The following is a 24203-nucleotide window of genomic DNA, read 5'->3' on the forward strand; positions in this document are numbered from 1 at the left end:
TTTAAACAATATTTCCAACAGTAATTTCACAGAGCTCCTTGAAAGCCAACGAATATTATTTGCTCATCACAGAAATTTTTGATATACTCTGTAAATTTCTTCCAGTCCTCGGAGAATCTCTGGTCACGTTGGTTCCTAATTCTCCCCATCAATCTGTCCATTTCTGCGTATTCCATCAGTTTCGTCCTCCATTCTTCTTTCGTGGGCATCTCTTCCTGTTTCCATTTCTGTGCCCCCAGATCTTCTTGTGGGGTTTGGTAGGACATTGGACTCAGGCGCCGCCTCTGCCCCCTGAAAAAGGAGGAGGGAGAAGAAATCTGATTCAGGTCACGTTCAAAGGCGGTCCTACCAAATCCACACTTTCTGGGGCAGCGTGGTGCAACGGTTAGAGTGCCAAGCCTGGAGAGAAACCAAAGGTTCAAATCGCCACTCAGCCATGAAGCTCCCTGGGTGGCCAAGGGTGCCAGTGGCTCAGTCTCAGCCTGACCTACCTGGCAGGGTTGTTGTAAGAATAACACGGAGAGGCAAAGAAGTAGGAATGAGCTCCTCAGGGGAAAGAGGGGGTGCAAACGTAATAAACAAATAATACACAGACGTCTTTAGAAGTCTGTATTTCTCTCCATTCCACAGTGCATAGCTGTCAACCGTCCCTTACTCGGCTCAGAAGTTGAACATACCTGTGCTGGGAAAATCCCTTATTTTGGCTGCTGGTCCCTTATTTTCAAATCTGTAAGTTGACAGCTATGGTAGGCCATCCACTCAAATGTCTCTGGTTTCTACGAACATCCGGACAAACCAGAGGCACCATTGCCCTCGGACACCATGGATGGCGGCCAACAGATTGAGATTGAATCCTGACAAGCCAGAAGTACTGTTTTGGGGGGACAGGGGACGGGCAGGTGTGGAGGACTCCCTGGTCCTGAATGGGGCAACTGTGCCCCTGAAGGACCAGGTGCGCAGCCTGGGAGTCATTTTGGGCTCACAGCTGTCCACGGAGGCACAGGTCAGTTCTGTGTCCAGGGCGTCTGTCTACCAGCTCCATGCAGGCTGTGACCCTTCCTGCCAGATCCCTGTCTTACCAGAGTGGGGCATGATCTGGTTATCTCCCGCTTGGACTACTGCAATGCACTCTACGTGGGGCTACCTTTGAGGTGACCCGGAAACTACAACTAATCCAGAATGCAGCAGCTAGACTGGGGACTGGGAGCGGCTGCTGAGACCATATAACACCAGTCCTGAAAGACCTACATTGGCTCCCAATACATTTCCAAGCACAATTCAAAGTGTTGGTGCTGAGCTTTAAAGTCCTAAATGGCCTCGGTCCTGTATACCTGAAGGAGCGTCTCCACCCCCATCATTCAGCCCGGACACTGAGGTCAAGCTCCAAGGGCCTTCTGGCGGTTCCCTCATTGCGAGAAGTGAGGTTATGGGGAACCAGGCAGAGGGCCTTTTCGGTAGTGGCGCCTGCCCTGTGGAACGCCCTCCCATCAGATGCCAAGGAAATAAACAACTATCTGACTTTTAGAAGACATCTGAAGGCAGACCTGTTTAGGGAAGGTTTTTTAAATGTATTATCGTGTTTTTAATATTCTGTTGGGAGCTGCCCAGAGCATCTGGGGAAACTCAGCCAGATGGGTGGGGTATAAATTATTATTATTATTATTATTACTACTACTACTACTACTACTACTACTACTACTACTACTACTACCCTCCAGCATTACTCTGGTGAAAACCAGGACATACATCTTTTTGCTCAACCCTGGGACCTTCCAGGATCATATCTGAAGCCAGGATGGCTTCTGTAATTCCGGGAATGTCCCAGGCAAAAAGGGATAGTTGCACCTGAGCAAGCTATATGGAGGAGAACTGTTGAGGTGATGCTCCTCCAAGGCCCTGAGCGAGAGAGGCCTGGGGGGATGCTGAAATAAAGGCTGGACATTTTGCTACATGTACATGTTTATGCAAAACAACCGCCCCCACCGCTCAAAAACAAGATACATTTTTGTGTATATTGTCACCATTATACACATTTATATGCACACTTTATCCTGGCATATGCAGTTTCGTACACATTGCTCAGCTAGAGAACTGCACTGTGGCATAGCTGTCAACTTACAGATTTGAAAATAAGGGACCAGCAGCCTCGGAAATAAGGGATGAGCAGCCAAAATAAGGGATTTTCCAGGCACAGGTATGTTCGACTTCTGGGCCCCTCCGAGCCAAAGGCAGAAAGCCCAGCCAGCAGCCAAACGAAGCCTCAAGCGGTGGTTCCCACAGCGCAGCAACCCGGCAAAGGGGATGCAGCAAGGAAAACCACCGTCCCCTCTCCGCTGGGAAGCGCTGAGCAAAGGCGAGTCCCCAGGCAACGCGGCTGATTTGATTGGCACAAGGCATGCAAGCTCCACCCCCAGTCATTCTTAGACTCCTTATTGGGTGAGCAATGCAGCCAAGGAACCCAGTTGGAGCCTCCCTCCTCCCTGGCCGGCAGGGAGGGAGGGAGGGAGAGGAGCTGCTTCCTTTGAAACCCGGGAAATTTTAGGGACATCATCAATAAGGGACAGCAGTGGGACACGGCGCTGGGATAAGGGACTTTCCCACCAAATAAGGGGCTGTTGACAGCTATGTGGACTACAGCCTTCAGTACAAAGGCAAGTCCACCTATTTTTGCCCAAATGCCTGGTGGGAGAGAGCAATGCCCGTTCTGGTGGAGCGTTGATGGGGAGCCTCTCGTCCCCTGGGCATCAGTGGACTACAAATCCCATCATCCCTAACTTTTTGGGCATTCCAGCTGAGGCTCGTGGGAGTTGGAGTTCCCCGATGTTTGGAGGGCCACAGGCTCCCCAATCCTACCTGTTCAGAAATACAGAATGGATGTTTTTCTTTTGTCGCGCCGTATCTCTCCGAAGTGAATTGTCTGTGCAGGGAGGGGAAGGAGATAATAGGATGGGATTTTATTTTATTTTTTAAAAAATCGCTCTCTGTTTTGCTCAGAACGCTGCCTCCACTTGACTGGCTCCTATCAGACCGGAGATCTGGAGAGGTGAATAGCTGAGACTTTAGCACAGAAGAGGCTGGAGATTGCAGGGTTATTATCTCCATTAGATTAGGGAAGGGAGCAGGAAAAAGGGGGTGGGGAGTAAAGTCAAGAGGATAGCTTTCAAAAAAATGGGGAAAGACATGCAGGCCAGACCACAGAGAGTCTTCCAAGCACACTCTGAAAGACAGTGTAAGAAGTCTGTGAAGAGGCAGAATAAGGAAGCACCTCTCTGTTATGAACTCACAAGCTTAGGTTTTCGGGTGGGGTGTGGTATACCCCAGACCCCCATTCCTGGCCCTCAGAACGCTCTCAGCTGGAATCCTGTGTCCGGTTCTGGGCAGCACAGTTTAAGAAGGGTGTTGACAACAGCCCAACTTGAAAAATTTACCGATACGGTGGTACCTCAGTGTAATGGGTATGAGTTACTTGTGCGTAAACTGGTGCCTTTCTCGGTTAATTTGCCTTGTTAAACCTTTCTGACTGCACAGCCCCTTCTCAACGTGGCTGCCTCAGTCACTGGCAGAATCCGTCAGTGGGCGTTTCTTGAACCTCTTCCAACATAAAAGTTGTTTGACACCCAGTCTCCTCCTCCTCTCACTGCGCAGGAGTCTTCTGCACAGGGAGGGCGTGGGTAGCGGAGGACCTGGGCTCTCCTCACTGATGTCCAGTGAAGAGTCCTGGAGCCCTCTCTCCAATTCCCCCGTCTGCCCCCCTTTATCCCTGGTGTTGCGCTGATTGGCTTCCCCCTCTACTGAGCTGTTTCTCCCCCTGCTGCTGGGTCCTTCGCCAGCATCATCTGGGAGCCTCCCCTTCGCCTCTCGCTCTGATGTCAGTCCCCTGACACTCAGGTTAAGTACTTAATTCATTCCGGAGGTCCATACTTAACCTGAAACTGTTCTTAACCTGAAGCACCACTTTAGCTAATGGGGCCTCCTGCTGCTGCCGCGCCACCGGAGCCCGATTTCTGTTCTCATCCTGAAGCAAAGTTCTTAACCTGAAGCACTATTTCTGGCTTAGTGGAGTGTGTAACCTGAAGCGTATGTAACCTGAAGCGTATGTAACCAGAGGTACCACTGTAAACTGAAACTGACACAGGGACAAACAGAAGACGATACCTTCACCCCAGTATGGCTCCCCTTCATCACGTACACAGCGCAACAAGACAACGACAAGAACCCACCAATAGCAAATGAATCAACATGGCTAACCTGATTCAAAAACACCCACCCACCCCACTCACACACGAAAACAAAGACCACCGCAGCCAACCACAAACGAACAACCACACCCTAGGCCAACCCAAATTTCTCTCACCACCAAAGCAACACAAGCGAATAGCAAAGAGAACCTGCACAAACGACGCGGACACAAAAACCCACACAAACAATTAAGCAAAATAGAAATACCGCCTCCCATCTCGCTTTACTGGCCGAGGGAGCCGGCGTACAGCTTCCGGGTAATGTGGCCAGCAGGACTAAGCCGCTTCTGGCGAACCAGAGCAGTGCACGGAAACGCCGTTTACCTTCCCGCTGGAGCGGTACCTATTTATCTACTCGCACTTGACATGCTTTCGAACTGCTAGGTTGGCAGGAGCAGGGACCGAGCAACGGGAGCTCACCCCCGTCGTGGGGATTCAAACCGCCAACCTTCCAATTGGCAAGTCCTAGGTTCTGTGGTTAACCAAAAGGCTTCAGGGTTCTTTTTTTTTTTTGCAAAAGAGATTTTAAACATCTTTTTGAGCTCGTTGTATATTATGTCCCAATATCCCCTTATTTTCCTACAATTCCACCACATGTGAATCATTGTACCCTCCGCCTCTCTATATCTCCAACGAATGCTTGACCTGGTTCTATACATTTCTTTGCCAATTTTGATGGTGTTAGATACCAACGGTAAAGCATTTTGATGAAGTCCTCTTTCAGGGTATAACATGCGGTAAACCTCAAAGCCTTCCCTCCATAATCTTTCCCAAGATTCCATTGAAATATTATATTCCTTGCTAGCATTTGATTTCTGCTGGAGTGAGACGTGAGTTGAGAAATAAGACTGAGAGCACATATTGATATAGAAATGTATTAGATAATATGTAAAGAAATATACAATAATAAGAGTACATTCATTTGTAAAAAAAGGAATATACAACGGGAAAGAAAGGAAGTCTAGTGTGTTAGTATGTATATGATTTTCCGGGGATATTTTTTTGTTTTCTCTCTTTGTTCTTTTTTTGTTTCATTTTCTTTCTAGGTCTATAAAATTTGCATATTATTTTTGTATACATGTCGGAAATTATATTATAGTAAGTCCTGTAAATAGGGACATGGGTGGCGCTGTGGTTTAAACCACAGAGCCTAGGACTTGCCGATCAGAAGGTCAGCGGTTCGAATCCCCGTGACGGGGTAAGCTCCCATTGCTCAGTCCCTGCTCCTGCCAACCTAGCAGTTCAAAAGCACATCAAAGTCCTAGTAGATAAATAGGTACTGCTCTGCCGGGAAGGTAAACGGCATTTCTGTGCACTGCTCTGGTTCGCCAGAAGCGGCTTAGTCCTGCTGGCCACATGACTCGGAAACTGTTTTCCAGCTCCCTCAGCCAATAAAGCGAGAGGAGCGCCGCAACCCCAGAGTCGGCAACGACTGGACCTAATGGTCAGGGGTCCCTTTACCTTAAGTCCTGTAATGTAATATGACAACGTTTACCGATGCAATATAAGAACGTTAACAAATAAATAAAATGCAAATTCAAAAAAAGAAAAGAAAAGAAGAAATATTATATTCCTTCCTTGGAGGTTTTTAAGCAGAGGCAGGATGGCAATCTGTCTTGTATACTTTAGTTGAGATTCCTGCACCGGAGGGGGTTGGACTAGATGATCACTGGGGGACCCTTCCAACTATGATTCCATGAAATACTGACAGCTGCAGCGTCTGCCTGGTAAACTGCATTTCCCTTACTTCCACTTTTCCCCGAGTATCAGAATTGTGTGTGTTTTTAAGAAGGCGGGGGAATTAAACCTCTTCCTCTTTGCTTACAATTCCAGCTCTTGATGGGGTGTAATTAATCCTCAGCTTTGGTTTAAGTGATTTTTATTTGTGGTAGGAATAAGGCTTTTCTTCTTCTTCTGTGTGTACGTTCCTCTTATCCACATTAAACAAATATACATCCGCCCGACGGCCCCCCCTTGCCTCCGCGCACCACATTACATCTCAGTACAATGTATTCTGCCAAGGGGGAAACGTCATTGTGAATTTGTTATCACCAAAAAGGCAGCTTTCCTTCCCTTTTCCCCCTCCCTTCCCCCTTCCTTTCTTCCTAGGGAAGGGAAGTCTTAAAAGACCCTGGCTGGAGTTGAGAATCAGAGTTACGAGAGAGAGAGAGAGCGTGAAGCCGGACTGCGTAGGGAGGCCTCCGGAACTTTGCAAATTTCAATGCAGAGCTGCGTAATAAACGGAAATCTGGCCTTATTCCCTTATGGGGGACACAAGAGCCCTTCTAGAGTCCTTTGCAGGTTCTCCATCAGTCGGAGAAAAGAACAGAGGACAACCAGAGAATATTGAGAAGCAAAGCAGCTCGTAAGCCTGATTTTTATTGAACTGTTGCAACAGGGTGCTCCCCTCACACGCAGGAGAGGAGGAACCCAGAACAATGGCGCGCAAGGCCTTATATAGACATTTTAAATTGCCCGGCCTGGAGTCCAAGACCACCCCTCCATACATCACACATACATCACAGAAAGGGCGGTCTACAACAGAAATCTGAGTGTGTTGTTTACTTCCTGTCTGGCAGGTTACCTGTTAATGCTCACTTGATTGGATACCCTGGGGAGCCTGGCCAGTCTTTTGTAATGATAAATACTTAGTTCCTGAGCCACATCACAGGCTCACCCTATTCATAAAACCGGGTCAGCTGCAGCAAGGGAAAGAGCGGGAGCCTTGGCTGCGGCAGATCTAAATAGCTGAGGCCACGCCCCCAGAGCCAGCCGATTGGCTGGCCCGGGGTATGATGCAGCCAAGGATTCCCTTTGCTATCGCAGGGGCTGCAGCCAGCCCCCACGAGTTTGGGGAAGGGGCGTGAAGCCCGCAACCCCACCTCCTCCTTATCGCGGAAGTGGCTTTCATGGCTGTTTTCCTGTGCTGCTTCAGACATGTGGTTTATATATTTATGTACGTGTTTGCTTGGTACATTTATAAACATTTATTATATACAGTGGTGCCCCGCAAGACGAATGCCTCGCAAGACGAAAAACTCGCTAGACGAAAGAGTTTTCCGTTTTTTGAGTCGTTCCGCAAGACGAATTTCCCTATGGGCTTGGTTCGCAAGACGAAACGTCTTGCGAGTTCTTGCGAGTTTGTTTCCTTTTTCTTAAAGCCGCTAAGCCGTTAATAGCCGCTAAGCCGCTAATAGCTGCTAAGCCGCTAAGCTGCTAATAGCCGTGCTTCGCAAGACGAAAAAACCGCAAGACGCAGAGACTCGCGGAACAGATTAATTTCGTCTTGTGAGGCACCACTGTATATAAGACCTTATTTTTTTTATTTCAATAGGGATGGATCGGTCTGTCCATTTCATTTGGGGGTTCAAATCCCCACTTGGCCACAAAGCTCATTGACTGACCGTTGGGGGCCAGTCCCTGTTACGTAGAATTGTCTAATCGCTGAAATGGAGAGTGCCTGTATGTATATTGCTGAAGGGTTTAACATTGGAAAATTCCATTGAGGAATACAAAAGTCACAACAACAAGAGCAACCACAACAACCAGGATACCCTGCCCATCTGGCTCTCTAAGCTTCTAGCTGGGTTCATAATTAACTGTTGATGTTCTCTGCTCTTTCATGTGAGTGTTTAACCTTAAAGATCACATGATGAAGGTATTCAACTACAAATTGCCATTTTGAAGGGAGTTGTCATTTTGCCTTTTGTGGGAGGAAGCTGTGCAAATGATTCTCTCCAGGAGGAACGGCCTCAGGCCAAAATGTAGGCTTGTTGAGGCTGAAAGGAGAAATAGTCCTTTGAATCTAGGTCTAATTCGAATAACCTAATATTTCTAATAGCCTTTTAGTTATGGAACTATTTGGATGTATCATTAATTTGTTTTTGTACCTGTTTGGAAGAAGTTCTGGTTAGTAAAGGTTTGAACCATATTTATGGGCCTGGACAACTTTTATTTCAAAAGGAGTTAGGTTTTTTATGCATCCAATTGCTTCAAGCTGCTCAATATTTATATCTGCCTCTCGGTCTATCCTGCTTGCAGGGTCGTTGCGGCGATAAAATGGGAAAAAATAAGCACACCACCTTGAGCTTATTGGAAAAGAAGATGGGAAATCGATGCAGGAAATTAGCAACGAGCTACAGCGGCAAGAATCTTATTAGCCAAAAATTGGAAATTGCAAGAAATACCGACAATAGAAGAATGGCAGATGAAGATGATGGACTTTTCGGAGCTGGCTGACCTGAATGGAAGAATCCGTGATCAGAAAGAAGAGGAAACATAAGAAGACTGGAAGAAATTTAAAGACTATCTCGCCAGATATTGCAATATAAGATAATCAGGAAATTCTTGGAAGTACAGTGGTGCCTCGCAAGACGAAATTAATTCATTCCGCAAGTTTTTTCTTCTTGCGAGTTTTTCGTCTTGCGATGCACGGTTTCCCATAGGAATGCATTGAAAATCAATTAATGCGTTCCTAGGGAAACCGACTTCAGACCAGGTCCGGGGACAGTCTGTCCCCCGACCTCTTCTGAAGGCTGGGGGGGGGGACAAGGGCTTTTCTTCCCACCCCCAGCATTTTAAAAAACCCCCAGTGTACCCCCTTGCGGGGTACAGTGGTACCCCGCAAGACGAATGCCTCGCAAGACGGAAAACTCGCAAGACGAAAGGGTTTTCTGTTTTGGAGGCGCTTCGCAAGACGAATTTCCCTATGGGCTTGCTTCGCAAGAAGAAAGCCCATAGGGAAATCTCCCCAGCCCATAGGGAAATCTCCCCAGCATTTTAAAAAACCTGGAGGACTTCTCCGCTGTCCGGGGCGATCTTAAAATGCTGGCGGGCGGCATTTTAAAATCGCCCAGGACAGCGGAGGACTTCTCCGCTGTCCGGGGCGATGTAAAAGCCCCTGGGAAGGCAGGCAGGGGGGACAAAGACTTTTGCCCCCCGCCCGCCTTCAGAAGAGGTCCTGGACCTCTTCTGAAGGCGGGCGGGGGGCGAAAGTCTTTGCTCCCCCCCGCCTGCCTTCCAAAGCCCTCCGGGACAGCGGAGAAACGTGCTGCCTTTCTCCGCTCTCCCGGGAAGGCAGGCAGGGGGGAGCAAAGACTTTCGCCCCCCGCCTGCCTTCAGAAGAGGTCCTGGACCTCTTCTGAAGGCGGGCGGGGGGCGAAAGTCTTTGCTCCCCCCCGCCTGCCTTCAAAAGCCGTCCGCGATAGCGGGAAGCGCTTCCCTGCTATCCCAGACTGCTTTTAAAATGCTGGCGGTGGGGAGCAAAGCCTTTCGGCCCCCGCCGGCCTTCCTGGACCTCTTCTGAAGGCCGGAGGGGGGGGGAAAGGCTTTGCTCCCCACCACCAGCATTTAAAAGAGGTCCCCGGAGATTTCCCTATGGGCTTTCTTCTTGCGAAGCAAGCCCATAGGGAAATTCGTCTTGCGAAGCGCCTCCAAAACAGAAAACCCTTTCGTCTTGCGAGTTTTCCGTCTTGCGAGGCATTCGTCTTGCGGGGTACCACTGTAATAAACTAGGCCTAGGGATAGAAAAAGATTTGTAATAATGAACATTACGGATTGGAATATAAAGTAAAGATAAGAAGTTTGTAATTGAAAGAAGATATTTGTGTTATAAATACGAAGTTGGAAACTGTTAAATACGTGATACACTGAAATTCAGATTGGAGGGTTTTGGGGAAGTCATTTAGCAATGTAATATATAATATATAATATGTAATATGTAATATGTAATATAACCAGGAAACAAGAAGAAACAATTCTTTTTATATATATTTTTATTTTTATTTTTTTTTGTTGTTATGTTTTTATGTTGTGTTAAGTGTAATGTTTTTCTTTTGTGTTAATGTCTATGTTCTATAAGAGAAAAAAAAATTTTGGGGAAGAAATTAACAATGAACAATAGTGCTTTCTTTCCCCCTCTGCCCTCTTAATCTCAGGGTCATGGGTTTGAACCTCACATTGGGCAAAAGATTCTTGCATTCCAGGGGCTTGGACTAGATGCCCCTGGGGGAGAATGAGAAAACGGGAAAACTGAAACTGGCCAATTTGCCTGTCCCCAACTTCGCAGGCAGAGGGACGCGGGTGGCGCTGTGGGTTAAACCACAGAGCCTAGGACTTGCTGATCAGAAGGTCAGCGGTTCGAATCCCTGCAACGGGATGAGCTCCCATTGCTTGGTCCCTGCTCCTGCCAACCTAGCAGTTCGAAAACACCTCAAAGTGCAAGTAGATAAATAGGTACCACTCCAGCGGGAAGGTAAACGGCATTTCCGTGCGCTGCTCTGGTTTGCCAGAAGCGGCTTAGTCATGCTGGCCACATGACCCAGAAGCTGTACGCCGGCTCCCTTGCCCAATAAAGCGAGATGAGCGCCGCAACCCCAGAGTCGTCCGTGACTGGACCTAATGGTCAGGGGTCCCTTTACCTTTAATTTCACAGGCTAGACCTAGACAGCATCTTAAAAAGCAGAGACATCACCTTGCCAACAAAGATCCGTATAGTTAAAGCTATGGTTTTCCCAGTAGTGATGTATGGAAGTGAGAGCTGGACCATAAAGAAGGCTGATCGCCGGAGAATGGATGCTTTTGAATTCTGGTGGTGGAGGAGACACTTGAGAGTCCCATGGACTGCAAGAAGGTCAAACCTCTCCATTTTGAAGGAAATCAGCCCTGAGTGCTCACTGGTCCTAAAGCTGAGGCTCCAATACTTTGGCCACTTCATGAGAAGGGAAGACTCTCTGGAAAAGACCCTGATGCTGGGAAAGATGGAGGGCGCAAGGAGAAGGGGACGACAGAGGACAAGATGGTTGGATAGTGTTGTTGAAGCTACCAGTATGAGGTTGACCAAACTGCGGGAGGCAGTGGAAGACAGGAGTGCCTGGCGTGCTCTGGTCCAGGGGGTCACGAAGAGTCGGACACGACTAAACGACTCAACAACAACAACAAACTTTGCAGGTTGCAGCCCATCCGTTTGGACAGTTCTTCTTTGCAACAATGATGAATTATTACCCATTTCGAAATGGGATGTGATGGCGCAATCCCGCTCTCAGAATGCCAGCCGCCCTGCTCGCTGAGTGGCTTTGAAACTGGAAACCTCCCATTCCAACAGCTGATCTCCAAGACAGGATCAGCTGCCGAAGGTCCACTGAGGCCATGCTGACAGCTTGTCGGGATGCCCTGGGGGAGAAGGGGCTGTTCGGAGGCCAAATAGCAAGGGAAAAGTCACCCCCCATCTGCTCCCTGGTGCATCACGTCCCCTAGTTTCCTTCCAGGCCAAGACAGGACTTGGCTTGGACATACAAAATTGCTTTATCGAACCGCTGCCCCCATGCAGCCCCTTCCAAGAGACTTTACAAAGCTTGGTGTCCTGATCATGACCTCTTTCGGCTCCCTAATGCCAGGATGGAACAAGGGACTTTCTGCTCCCTGCAGTGCCTTGCTGAGGGTGAATTTTAAAAGCACCTGGAATTGCAGAGGGGCACCCAAAGGTCATCTAGTCCAACCCGCTGCAACACAGGTTTCACAGCTAAAGAATCCCTGGCAGGGATTCAACCTCTGTTCAAAACCCCGCAATGAAGTCCACCACCTTCCAAGGGAGTCCGTTCCACTGCCAAACTTTCTTACCATTAGAAAGTTCTTCCTGATAAACATACCTCTCTCGCCCTGAACTAGCCACTGTGATCCACGCGACGGTCACCTCCAGACTGGATTATTGTAACTCGCTCTACGTGGGGCTGCCCTTGAGACTGACCCAGAAACTCCAGCGGGTGCAGAATGCCGCAGCGAGACTCCTTACGGGGTCCTCGCTGTGGGATCACATTCACCCGGTGCCAAACCAGCTGCACTGGCTCCCGGTGGAGTACAGGATCAGGTTTAAGGTGCTGGTTTTAACCTTCAAAGCCCTATAGGACCCTCGTACCTATGGGACCGCCTCTCCTGGTATGTCCCACGGAGGACCTTATGGTCTTCAGAGGAAAACATGTTGGAGGTCCTGGGCCACAGAGAAGTTAGGCTGGCCTCAACCAGAGCCAGGGCTTTTTCGGATGTGGCTCTGATCTGGTGGAACGCTCTGTCACAAGAGACCAGGGCCCTGCGGGACTTGACATCTTTCCGCAGGGCCTGCAAAACAGAGCTGTTCCACCAGGCCTTTGGCCAGGGCACACCCTGACTCCCCCTCCTTTGGCAATCTTCACAGAACTCTACCCAATGGTTGCCATCAATTTGATTTGAAGTAATTTTTTAATGAAATGATTTTAAAATGTTGTCTTATTTTATTGTTGTTAGCCGCCCTGAGCCCGGCTTCGGCTGGGGAGGGGGATATATATATATATATATATATATATATATATATATATATATAATTTATATTTATTTATATTGAAGAATACAGAGAAAATAAAGATTTGATTGATTATGAAAGAATCTAAGGAGCGGAAATGTTTGAAGAACAGGTGTAAAGGTGAGTAAGACAACTAAGAGACATGTGGTGAATGCGGTGGAGGTCTTTTATACTATTTTAACTAAGATTTATATATTGTGGTATTTGAAGCAAGAATTTGGTAATATTCCAGGTTATGAAAAGTATTTTTTTATTTTCTTTTTTCTTTATATCTTTTATTTTCCCTTTTCTTTCTTTTTATCTTTATTAGTTTTCATTTTGGAAAATATGTATATAAGTGTTTGCAGTGTGATGTGTTGTTCTTTGTTGTTCTTTGTTAAATTTCTTTTTTTTAAATTTTAATAAAAAAATTAGAAAAACAAAACATATGTTTACCGGTTATTGTGTAGGTTCCTTTTTGGTTTGTTTGTATTTTCTTGCTTGCATTTGTAGTGTGTGTTTTTTAAAGAGTGTTTATGTATTGTAGTAATAATCCTATAAAAAGCATGGTTAAAAAAAGAAAAGAAAGTTTTTACTATTACCACATTGGCCTGAATATAAGCCGCACCCGAATATAAGCTGAACATTTAAAATTGGAGGGGGGGGAGGGAGAGAAAAAATACCTGAATATAAGTTGCCCCGCGCTCCTGGCTGCATACCGTAAGGTTGTGAATATAAGCCGCACCTTAACTTTTCACAGTCGGCATTTGGGGGGAAAGTGAGGCTTATATTCAGGCCAATACGGTATTTAGCCGGAATATCTTGCCTTGCTTTTCTCTTTTCTTCATCTTCTCTCTTTTAGTTTGTTGTTGACAAATAAAATACACCTCACATGTTCTGTAAATATCATCTGGTTGCAAAAGCTGGTGAATCAGGCGCATCTGGCAGTAAGTGGAAGCAGAATTTGGCACCAGGAGAAGACTGTTAGAGCTTCACTGGGCCATTTCACGTTCCAGCTGCTTCTGATTTGCTAGAGGTGAAAATCATTTCCTGAAAAATGTGTGCCTTCGTGTGCTTAAACCTGCATCTAAAATTCTAAGGGAGGAGTAGATTTCATTTGTGTGTGCACGTTCTTCCCTCTTCCCTTGAAAACGGACCTCTGAGAGGGGGAGCTAAACTTACGTTTCAACTTTAAGCAGAGAATGGTGACCCGAATATGACGCGCAGCGTAAATTAATGACGCAGAGTCTTCTTCAGTAGAAGAATTAAAGCTTTACTGAGTTAAAGTAAGCTTGTTTGCAAATATGGTGGACGCTCAGGTTGCAAATGTGATCCGTGCGAGAAGCATGTTCGCAACCCGCAGCAGCGCAGCAGCGCATCTGCACATGTGCGGGATGTGATTCGGTGCTTCTGCACATGTGCAAAGCGCCGAAACCCAGAAGTAACCCATTCCGGTACTTACAGGTTCGGCGTGGTGCGTAACCTGAAATCGCACAACCCGAAGCGTCTGTAACCTGGGGTATGATAGTAACAGCATAGTGAACAGAAGATTAAACTAGCTTCAGAGCCATAGCTGTCAACTTACAGATTTGAAAATAAGGGACCAGCAGCCTCGGAAATAAGGGATCGGCAGCCAAAATAAGGGATTTGCCGAGCACAGGTATGTTCAACTTCAGAGCCCCTCCGAGCCAAAAGCAGAAAGCCCAGCCAGCAGCCAAATGAAGCCTCAAGTGGTGGTTCCCACAGTGCAGCAACCCAGCAAAGGGGATGCAGCAAGGAAAACCACGTCACCTCTCTGCTGGGAAGCGCTGAGCAAAGACGAGTCCCCAAGCAATGCGGCTGATTTGATCGGCACAAGGCATGCAAGCTCCACCCCCCCAGTCGTTCTTAGATTCCTTATTGGGTGAGCAACGCAGCCAAGCAACACAGTTGGAGCCTCTCTCCTCCCTGGCCGGCAGCGAGGGAGGGAGAGGAGCTGCTTCCTTTGAAAGCCGGGAAATTTAAGGGACATCATCAATAAGGGACAGCAGCGGGACACGGCGCTGGGATAAGGGACTTTCCCACCAAATAAGGGACGGTTGACAGCTATGTTCAGAGCATACATAGAGTTTCCATTGAGCACAGGTTTCACAGAGCACAGGCTCCACCACTCTCACACATACAGACAATACACACTGACTGACAGACTCACAGACACTGAGTCTGCCTGCAAGCAGATACATTATTTATACAGAGAATGAGTCATCCTCAAGATAAGTCACATTGACTCAGCAAGCTAAATGATTTTGCAGCTTTTCAGCACTTCACAACATTTCTAGACTCCTTTACGGCTTCCTTTTACTGCTTCTGCTCTCCCTGGTCCTGAATGGGGTAACTGTGCCCCTGAAGGACCAGGTGTGCAGCCTGGGAGTCATTTTGGACTCACAGCTGTCCATGGAGGCGCAGGTCAAATCTGTATCCAGGGCAGCTGCCTACCAATTCCACCTGGTACACAGGCTGAGACCCTACCTGCCTGCGGACTGTCTCTCCAGAGTGGTGCATGCTCTGGTTATCTCCAGCTTGGACTACTGCAATGCGCTCTATGTGGGGCTACCTTTGAAGGTGACCCGGAAACTACAACTAATCCAGAATGCGGCAGCTAGACTGGGGACTGGGAGCGGCCGCCAAGACCACATAACCCCATTCCTCAAAGACCTACATTGGCTCCCAGTACGTTTCTGAGCACAATTCAAAGTGTTGGTGTTGACCTTTAAAGCCCTAAACGGCCTCGGCCCAGTACATCTGAAGGAGCGTCTCCACCCCCATCGTTCTGCCTGGACACTGAGGTCCAGCGCCGAGGGCCTTCTGGCAGTTCCCTCATTGCAAGAAGCAAAGCTACAGGGAACCAGGCAGAGGGCCTTCTTGGTGGTGGCACCCGCCCAGTGGAACACCCTCCCATCAATAGCGCTAAACAACTACCTGTCATTCAGAAGACATCTTAAGGCAGTCCTGTTCAGGGAAGTTTTTAATCTGTGACATTTCAGTGTATTTTTGGTCTCTGTGGAAGCCGCCCAGAGTGGCTGGGGAGGCCCAGCCAGATGGGCAGGGTATAAATAATAAATTATTATTATTATAAATACTTTTGTCACATGACAGAACTTGCACACCAACTTTCATTTCAGTACCTCCAGGCTGAAGCAGACTCGATATTAATTGCAGGAGTCAAATTTACAAGCATCTTGTTTTTTGTTACGCAAGTGGAAGCCTCAGGTCTGGGGTGGGTGGAAATGTGGGTCAGGGAAATTAAACTGTTTCTCTCCCTGTCCCAGACCCCATAAAAGCTGCCTCTTTGAAGCTGGCCTTCGCGTGGCATAAAACCAAAAAGTACAGTTTGATGTGGGTCTATCCAAACATGAATGCACATGAAATATCATTTCCAGTGGTGCATCCCTCATTAATCCATGAGCAAAGTTCACCGCTCATGAAATGAAATGCTTATTAAATTTCATACACAAGCACTTGGTCTTAGCTGTTTCAGAACCTTGGAAAAGATCAGCTGTTTTCAGAAATGAAATAAGCAGACGCAGTTACCGTAGTTTGTTCGTTTGTTCGTTCCCAGGTGCTCCCGGTGGAGTATAGGATCAGGTTTAAGGTGCTGGTTTTAACCTTTAAAGCCCTATACGGCCTAGGACCCTCGTACCTACGGGACCGCCTCTCCTGGTATGTCCCATGGAGGACCTTACGGTCTTCAAACAAAAACATCTTGAAGGTCCCAGGCCACAGGGAGGTTAGGCTGGCCTCAACCAGAGTCAGGGCCTTTTCGGCCGTGGCCCCGATCTGGTGGAACGCTCTGTCACAAGAGACTAGGGCCCTGCGGGACTTGACATCTTTCCGCAGGGCCTGCAAGACAGAGCTGTTCCGCCAGGTCTTTGGCCAAGGCACAGTCTGACACCCCCCCCCCCTCCTTTGGTAATTTCTTCACAGAACTCTAGCCCAATGGTCGCCATTAATTTGATTCTGAATTGATTTTAGAATAAATTGATTTCAGAATGTATTTCAATTACAGTAATTGATTGTGATTTTATGTAAACTGTGTTATTTTTACTGTTGCTAGCCGCTCTGAGCCCGGCTTCGGCTGGGGAGGGCGGGATATAAATAAATTATTATTATTATTATTATTATTATTATTATTATTATTATTAGGATCCTCTTGCCCAGGATCTCAGAGAGAGCTCTGATCTTGGGAAAGAGAAAAAAGATGAGCCTTGCTGGATCAAGCCATTGTCCCATCTAGTCCAGAATCTTGTTCTCACAGGACCAACCAGATACCCATAAGCAGACCCACACACAACAGCCCACTCCCCTTCTTTGTCTCCCAGCAACTGGTATCCACTGCTTTCTCCTCTGTGAACTTGTCCAGTCTTCTTTTAAAGGAAGATGGCAAACCGGTCAAGAAACGGTTTTCGGATAGCTGCAAAGACACTTGCAAACAGCCACCTTCAAATACCGTATTTTTTGCACCATAACACTCACTTTTTTCCTCCTAGAAAGTAAGGGGAAATGTCTGTGCGTGTTATGGAGCGAATGCCTGCGGGTGGTGGTGGGGGGATCTGCTGCAGTCGTGAGCAGAGGATCCATGCTTCCCCTTCCTTCCCTCCTCCGTGGTTACAAAGCATGGATCCACATGAATCCTCAGGATTTTTGCATTGGGCTACTCCAAACTCACTGTCAGATCACATGTCTGTGGCCACAGCATGAACCACAAAAATCATATATCCACTATTTCGTTTAGAATATTTTCTTCCTTGTTTTCCTCCTCTAAAAACTACGTGCGTGTTATGGTCTGGTTGCGTGTTATAGAGCGAAAAATACGGTATCTTGTCCCATGGAAGATGGAACAAGCTTGTTTTCTCCTGCTCTTGAACCAAGGGCTTCAAGTGACAAGAAAGGGGTTTCTAACTAAATATCAGGAAGAACTTTCTGACTGTAAGAGTCGTTCAGCCACAGAACGGCCACCCTGGGGAGGGGGTTATGGTATGGACTCTCCTTGCTTTGAGGTTTTAAAGCAGAGATTGGATGGCCATCTGCCATGCATGCTTGAGCTGAGATTCCTACAATTCTATGATTTGATTACTCTACCTTGAAAGTAGGGATACGTGGGTGGCGCTGTGGTCTAAACCACTGAGCCTCTTGGGCTTGCCGATCACCCATGTCCCTATTTACAGGACTTACTATAATATAATTTCCGACATGTATACAAAAATAATATGCAAATTTTATAGACCTAGAAAGAAAATGAAACAAAAAGAAAGAACAAAGAGAGAAAACAAAAAAAATCCCCTCCCCAAAATCATATACATACTAACACACTGGACTTCCTTTCTTTCCCATTGTATATTCATAGAATCATAGAATCATAGAATCATATAATCATAGAGTTGGAAGAGACCACAAGGGCCATCGAGTCCAACCCCCTGCCAAGCAGGAAACACCATCAGAGCACTCCTGACATATGGTTGTCAAGTCTCTGCTTAAAGACCTCCAAAGTAGGAGACTCCACCACACTCCTTGGCAGCAAATTCCACTGTCGAACAGCTCTTACTGTCAGGAAGTTCTTCCTAATGTTTAGGTGGAATCTTCTTTCTTGTAGTTTGGATCCATTGCTCCGTGTCCGCTTCTTTTACAAATGAATGTACTCTTATTATTGTATATTTCTTTACATATTATCTAATACATTTCTGTATCAATATGTGCTCTTAGTCTTATTTCTCAACTCACGTCTCACTCCAGCGGAAATCAAATGCTAGCAAGGAATATAATATTTTAATGGAATCCTGGGAAAGATTATGGAGGGAAGGCTTGGAGGTTGACCGCATGTTATACCCTGAAAGAGGACTTCATCAAAATGCTTTACCGTTGGTATCTAACACCATCAAAATTGGCAAAGAAATGTATAGAACCAGGTCAAGCATTTGTTGGAGATGTAGAGAGGCGGAGGGTACAATGATTCACATGTGGTGGAATTGTAGGAAAATAAGGGGATATTGGGACATAATATACAATGAGCTCAAAAAGATGTTTAAAATCTCTTTTGCAAAAAAAAAGAACCCCGAAGCCTTTTGGTTAAACCACAGAACCTAGTACTTGCCAATTGGAAGGTTGGCGGTTCGAATCCCCGCAACGGGGTGAGCTCCGTTGCTCGGTCCCTGCTCCTGCCAACCTAGCAGTTCGAAAGCACACCAGGGCAAGTAGATAAACAGGTACCGCTGCAGAGGGAAGGTAAAACTATGTTTCCATGCGCTCTGGTTTCTGTCATGGTGTTCTGCTGCACCAGAAGCAGTTTAGTTCTGCTGGGCCACATGACCCAGAAAGCTGTCTGTGGGTTCTGTGCAATAAATTCACGAAGAAGAAGAAGAAGAAGAAGAAGAAGAAGAAGAAGAAGAAGAAGAAGAAGAAGAAGAAGTGGAGGAGTTTGGATTTGATATTCTGCTTTATCACTACTCTAAGGAGTTTCAAAGGGATGTGGGCTTGCTGATCAAAGTGAGCTCCCGTTGCTCGGTCCCTGCTCCTGCCAACCTAGCAGCTCGAAAGCACACCAAAAAGTGCAAGTAGATGAATAGGTACTTCTCCAGCGGGAATGTAAACGGTGTTTCCATGCGCTGCTCTGGTTCGCCAGAAGCGACTTAGTCATGCTGGCCACATGACCTGGGAAAACTGTCTGCGGACAAACGCCGGCTCCCTCGGCCTGAAAGCAAGATGAGTACCGCAACCCCAGAGTCGTCTGCGACTGGACTTAACTGTCAGGGGTCCTTTACCTTTACCCTTTTCACCTTGAAAGTAAGGCAAATACCTACCAGCCCAGACCCGAGAGTTTCACCAGGGACAACAATGTGCTCTCCTCATCAGAGTCCTGAGCACTTATTAGCTCTGAAGACTCAAAACGCATGCTCCACGTCAGGCGTTATTATCGTGCCCATCTCCTGAGCATCCCAACTGTGGCATCTATTCCCTCAAAGCTGGCATTGCTTTGGCGTCTCGGATGCCACAGACTGTTCTCCCCCCTCCCTGTTCTGTTGTTACAAGGAAAGGGGGTGTTTGCGAGCTGCTGGGAAGTGATAGCGCTCTCTCGCTGGGGGGTGTTGCAAGATCTAATTAATCTCTAATTAGCATCTGCAAACAACGGCTTGCGGTCTTGAGGCAGAAGGGGTGCAAATTGCAACTCTCCTCTCAGGGTCCGGAGCCAGGAGCAGCTGTCCTCGCAGCGGTGCTCAGAAGCTGGAAATCACATTCCCATGCAGGAGGAAGATTTCGTTTCCAGGAGAGAAAAAAGAAGGAGAAGCATGTTGTCTTTCCCACCCACCGCAGCTGGCAGAAACCCAGCACGTCTTAATTGTCAAACTTCAGCTTTGTTTGCCTTCTCTTCTCCCTGCACCCCTCCGCCCTCCATTCCCAGCCTCCTGAAGGACTGGGCTCCACTGTCAAACACCTCTTACCACCAGAAAGCCCCTCCTGACCTTTGGCCAGACTCTCCTTTCATTGTTTTGGGGTCTGGCCCTCTGGAGCAGGAGAAAACATGCTTGCTCCATCTTCCATGTGATGTATGGAAGCGAGAGCTGGACCATAAAGAAGGCTGATCGCCGAAGAATGGATGCTTTTGAATTCTGGCGCTGGAGGAGACTCTTGAGAGTCCCATGGACTGCAAGAAGATCAAACCTCTCCATTCTGAAGGAAACCAGCCCTGAGTGCTCAGAAGGACAGATCCTGAAGGTGAGGCTCCAAGACTTTGGCCACCTCATGAGAAGAGAAGACTCCCTGGAAAAGACCCTGATGTTGGGAAAGATGGAGGGCGCAAGGAGAAGGGGACGACAGAGGATGAGATGGTGGGACAGTGTTCTCGAAGCTACGAACATGAGTTTGAGCAAACTGCAGGAGGCAGTGGAAGACAGGAGTGCCTGGCGTGCTCTGGTCCATGGGGTCATGAAGAGGCGGACATTACTGAACGACTAAACAACAACAACAATCTTCTCTTTGGGACGTGGGTGGTGCTGTGGGTTAAACCACAGAGCCTAGGACTAGCCGATCAGAAGGTCGGCGGTTCAAATCCCCGCAACGGGGTGAGCTCCCTTCGCTCGGTCCCTGCTCCTGCCAACCTAGCAGTTCAAAAGCACACCAAACGTGCAAGTAGATATACAGATACCACTTCAGCGGGAAGGTAAACGGTGTTTCCATGCACTGCTCTGGTTTTGCCAGAACAAATTAAGTTCTTAACCCGAGGTACCACTGTACTGTGTTCCATGCTCCAGTAACCTCTAGGTTAGATTACTGCAACGCATTATGCATAGGACTGCCTCTGAAGACGGTTTGGAAACTTCCATCGGGTGCAGAATTCAGTGGCCAGATTGCTCATCGGGGTTTGAGCATAATACATGGATCCTGGACCGACTGCACTGGCGGCCCATGAGTTTCTGGGTCCAATTCAAAGTGCAGGTTCGGAAATAATAATAATAATTATTATTATTATTATTATTATTATTATTATTATTATTATTATACCCCACCCTGCCCAGCCAAGACCGGGCTCAGGGCGGCTAACAACCAATAATAAAAACAAGTTGATTAAAATACCATTTTAAAAAGATTAAAATACAACATTAAAACATGCAGCCTCTTCACAGGAGGAGAAATGAAATAGAAAGAGGGGGAGGGAATCAAACTGATTCTGAGCCAAAGGCCAGATGGAACAACTCTGTCTTACAGGCCCTGCGGAAAGAAATCAGATCCTGCAGGGCCCTGGTCTCATGAGACAGAGCATTCCACCAGGCTGGAGCCAGTGCTGAAAAGGCCCTGGCTCTGGTTGAGGCTAATCTGACTTCCTTAGGGCCCAGGACCTCTAGGGTGTTGCTATTTATGGACCTTAAGGTCCTCCGTGGGGCAGACCAGGAGAGGCGGTCCCGTAGGTACGAGGGTCCTAGGCCGGCTCAGGAATGCAATAAGCAGTGGTTCCTCGGTTTAAGAACAGCCCTGTTTACGAACTATTTGGTTTACGAACTCCGCAAAACTGGAAGTAGTTTCCCGGTTTGCAAACTTTACCTCAGTCTAAGAACGGAATCCGAACGGCGGAAGGGCACTGGCCTCATTAGAGAAAGCGCGCCTTGGTTTAAGAATGGTTTTGGTTTAAGAATGGACTTCTGGAATGGATTAAGTTTGTAAACCGAGGTACCACAGTACGTGTAATGGGTCTGAGTTACTCGTGCGTAAACTGTCCCCGTTAGGGAGCTTAATTGCCTGGGTTAAACCGTCCTGACTGCACAGCCCATCTCATCGTGGCTGCCTCAGTCGCTAGCAGAATCTGTCTGTGGGCGTTTCTTAAACCTTTTCCAGCATAAAAGCTGTTTGACTCCCAGTCGTCTCCGCCTCTCACTGCGCGGGAGTCTTCTGCGCAGGGAGGGCGTGGGTAGTGGAGGACCTGTGCTCTCCTCACTGATGTCCAGGGAAGAATCCCGGAGCTCTGCCTCCGCTTCCCCCATCTGGATCCCTGATGTTACGCCGATTTCCTTCCCCCTCTACCAAGCTGCGTCTCCCCCTGGTGCTGGTACCTTCTCCTGCAGAATTGGGGAGCCTCTCCTTCTCCTTTCGCTCTGATGTCAGTTCCCTGACAGTACGTCAAGGACCGCCTCTTTCCATATGAACCTACCCGGACCCTGAGATCATCTTCTGAGGCCCTTCTTCGGGTGCCTCCTCCTCAAGAGGTCAGGAGGGTGGCAACACAATAACAGGGCCTTTTCTGCAGTGGCTCCACCATCTGCGGAATTCTCTCCCCAGGGAGGCTCACCTAGCAGCTTCATTACATATCTTGTAGGCGCCAGGAAAAGCATCTCTCTTCAACCAGGTCTTTGACTGATTAACATCCAATAGCCTCTCAAATGAATTTGTGGGAGAGGAGTTACTGGTTGGTTTTGGTTTTATTGTCTATTTTGTGTTCTTGTTTTGTCTTTTTATGTTGTGATCTCTGAATGAAGGGTGGTATAAAATTTAATAAAAAATAATAATAATGCTACTAATTCAGTGTACATCCGAACTTTCCCCCCAAAGGGGTCCTGGGCAACAAACACATCTGCTATATATTTTAGAAAATAGTTTGTCTGTCTGTTTTTCCATTGCCTTTCTATACATTTCCACCTTTCTATCTCTTGAGATTTGCCGCCAAAGGTCTGGGAAGTGAACAGCGTTTTGTTTCAAGATGGTGAACCAGACCATGACTGTGGCAAGACTTCAGCTGATTTTGGGCGTGACAGGTCCGAACTCACAAATGACGCTCTCCGTTTAAAAGTCACGACGCTATTCGGTTTCTACAAATTCCCAGGCGGAGCTGGGCACTCCGTGCTAGTGCATAATAAAACAATTTTTAAAAGCATTCCAAAGGAGCATAGTTTCTCAGGGTTGCCAGGAGCGCTGTCTTTCAGCTGTCAAATGCCTGGGTAAGCAGGAATGCTTATAAATTGCTTCCGGAAGCCAGCAAACGTAGTTCCATTAATTCTGCTATTCTGCCTTGGTCAGAGCCCACCTGGAGTCCTGTGCCCAGTTCTGAGCACGGTTCGGTTCAAAAGGGCTACTGACCAGCTGGAATGTGTGCAGAAGAGGGCAACTAAGATGATGAAGGGCCTGGAAACCGGGCCTGATGAGGAATGGTTGAAGGTGTCAAGTAGTTTTAGCCCATAGCTGTCAACCGTCCCTTATTTGGCGGGAAAGTCCCTTATCCCAGCGCCGTTTCCCGCTGCTGTCCCTTATTGATGATGTCCGTTAAATTTCCCAGGTTTCAAAGGAAGCAGCTCCTCTCCCTCCCTCCCTGCCGGCCAGGGAGGAGGGAGGCTCCAACTGTGTTGCTTGGCTGCGTTGCTCACCCAATAAGGAGTCTAAGAACGACTGGGGGTGGAGCTTGCATGCCTTGTGCCGATCAAATCGGCCGCGTTGCCTGGGGACTCGCCTTTGCTCAGCGCTTCCCAGCGGAGAGGTGACGGTGGTTTCCCTTGCTGCATCCCCTTTGCCGGGTTGCTGCGTTGTGGGAACCACCACGTGAGGCTTCGTTTGGCTGCTGGCTGGGCTTTCTGCCTTTGGCTTGGAGGGGCTCAGAAGTTGAACATACCTGTGCCTGGAAAATCCCTTATTTTGGCTGCTGATCCCTTATTTCCGAGGCAGCTGGTCCCTTATTTTCAAATCTGTGAGTTGACAGCTATGGTTTAGCCTGGAGAAGCGAAGACTTTTTAATGATTTTCAATTCTATACATTTCAATCATTTTATAATCATTTTAACATTTCAAAACTTGACTCTTCCTTCCCCCTCTTTCTGCAGTTCCTTAAATTTATTTTTAATATTTTCTGCATATCCAAATTTACTCACATATTCATCTACTTTAAATATATACTCTTATAGGGTTATTCCCATAAGCCTGCCAATGTTCTTATCTGTTTGCAATTTATTTGTAAATATTCAATAAACCATTTTCATTCTTTTATATAAAAAAGTCTGTTATCTTGATTTCTTATTCTTCTGGTAGGTTTCGCTATTTCTGCATAAGTTTTTGTATCAATGCTTCCTTTGCTGGGACTTCTTCTTCTTTCCATTTTTGGGCAAGTAACATTATTGCTGCTGTGGTCGCATACGTGAAAAAAAATTC

The 24203-nt window shown here is 47.3% G+C and overlaps 1 long non-coding RNA gene across 2 annotated transcripts in view; it reads right to left on the minus strand.

The window, feature by feature from the left end:
* Window positions 1-222: 222 nt before the first annotated feature.
* Window positions 223-24203, minus strand: part of LOC310697622 — a 28907-nt gene continuing 4926 nt past the window's right edge. Inside the window, exon 3 of one of the 2 annotated variants that reach the window (XR_014521107.1) lies at window positions 223-291. This is a non-coding gene — a long non-coding RNA (uncharacterized lncRNA). Of the gene's footprint in view, window positions 292-2855; window positions 2918-24203 lie in introns of those variants that run through there. The other variant, XR_014521108.1, reaches the window with a different exon arrangement.

Source organism: Podarcis liolepis (genome assembly GCF_965112155.1).
Source record: "Podarcis liolepis genome assembly, chromosome: 18".
Taxonomy (NCBI): Eukaryota; Metazoa; Chordata; class Lepidosauria; order Squamata; family Lacertidae; genus Podarcis; species Podarcis liolepis.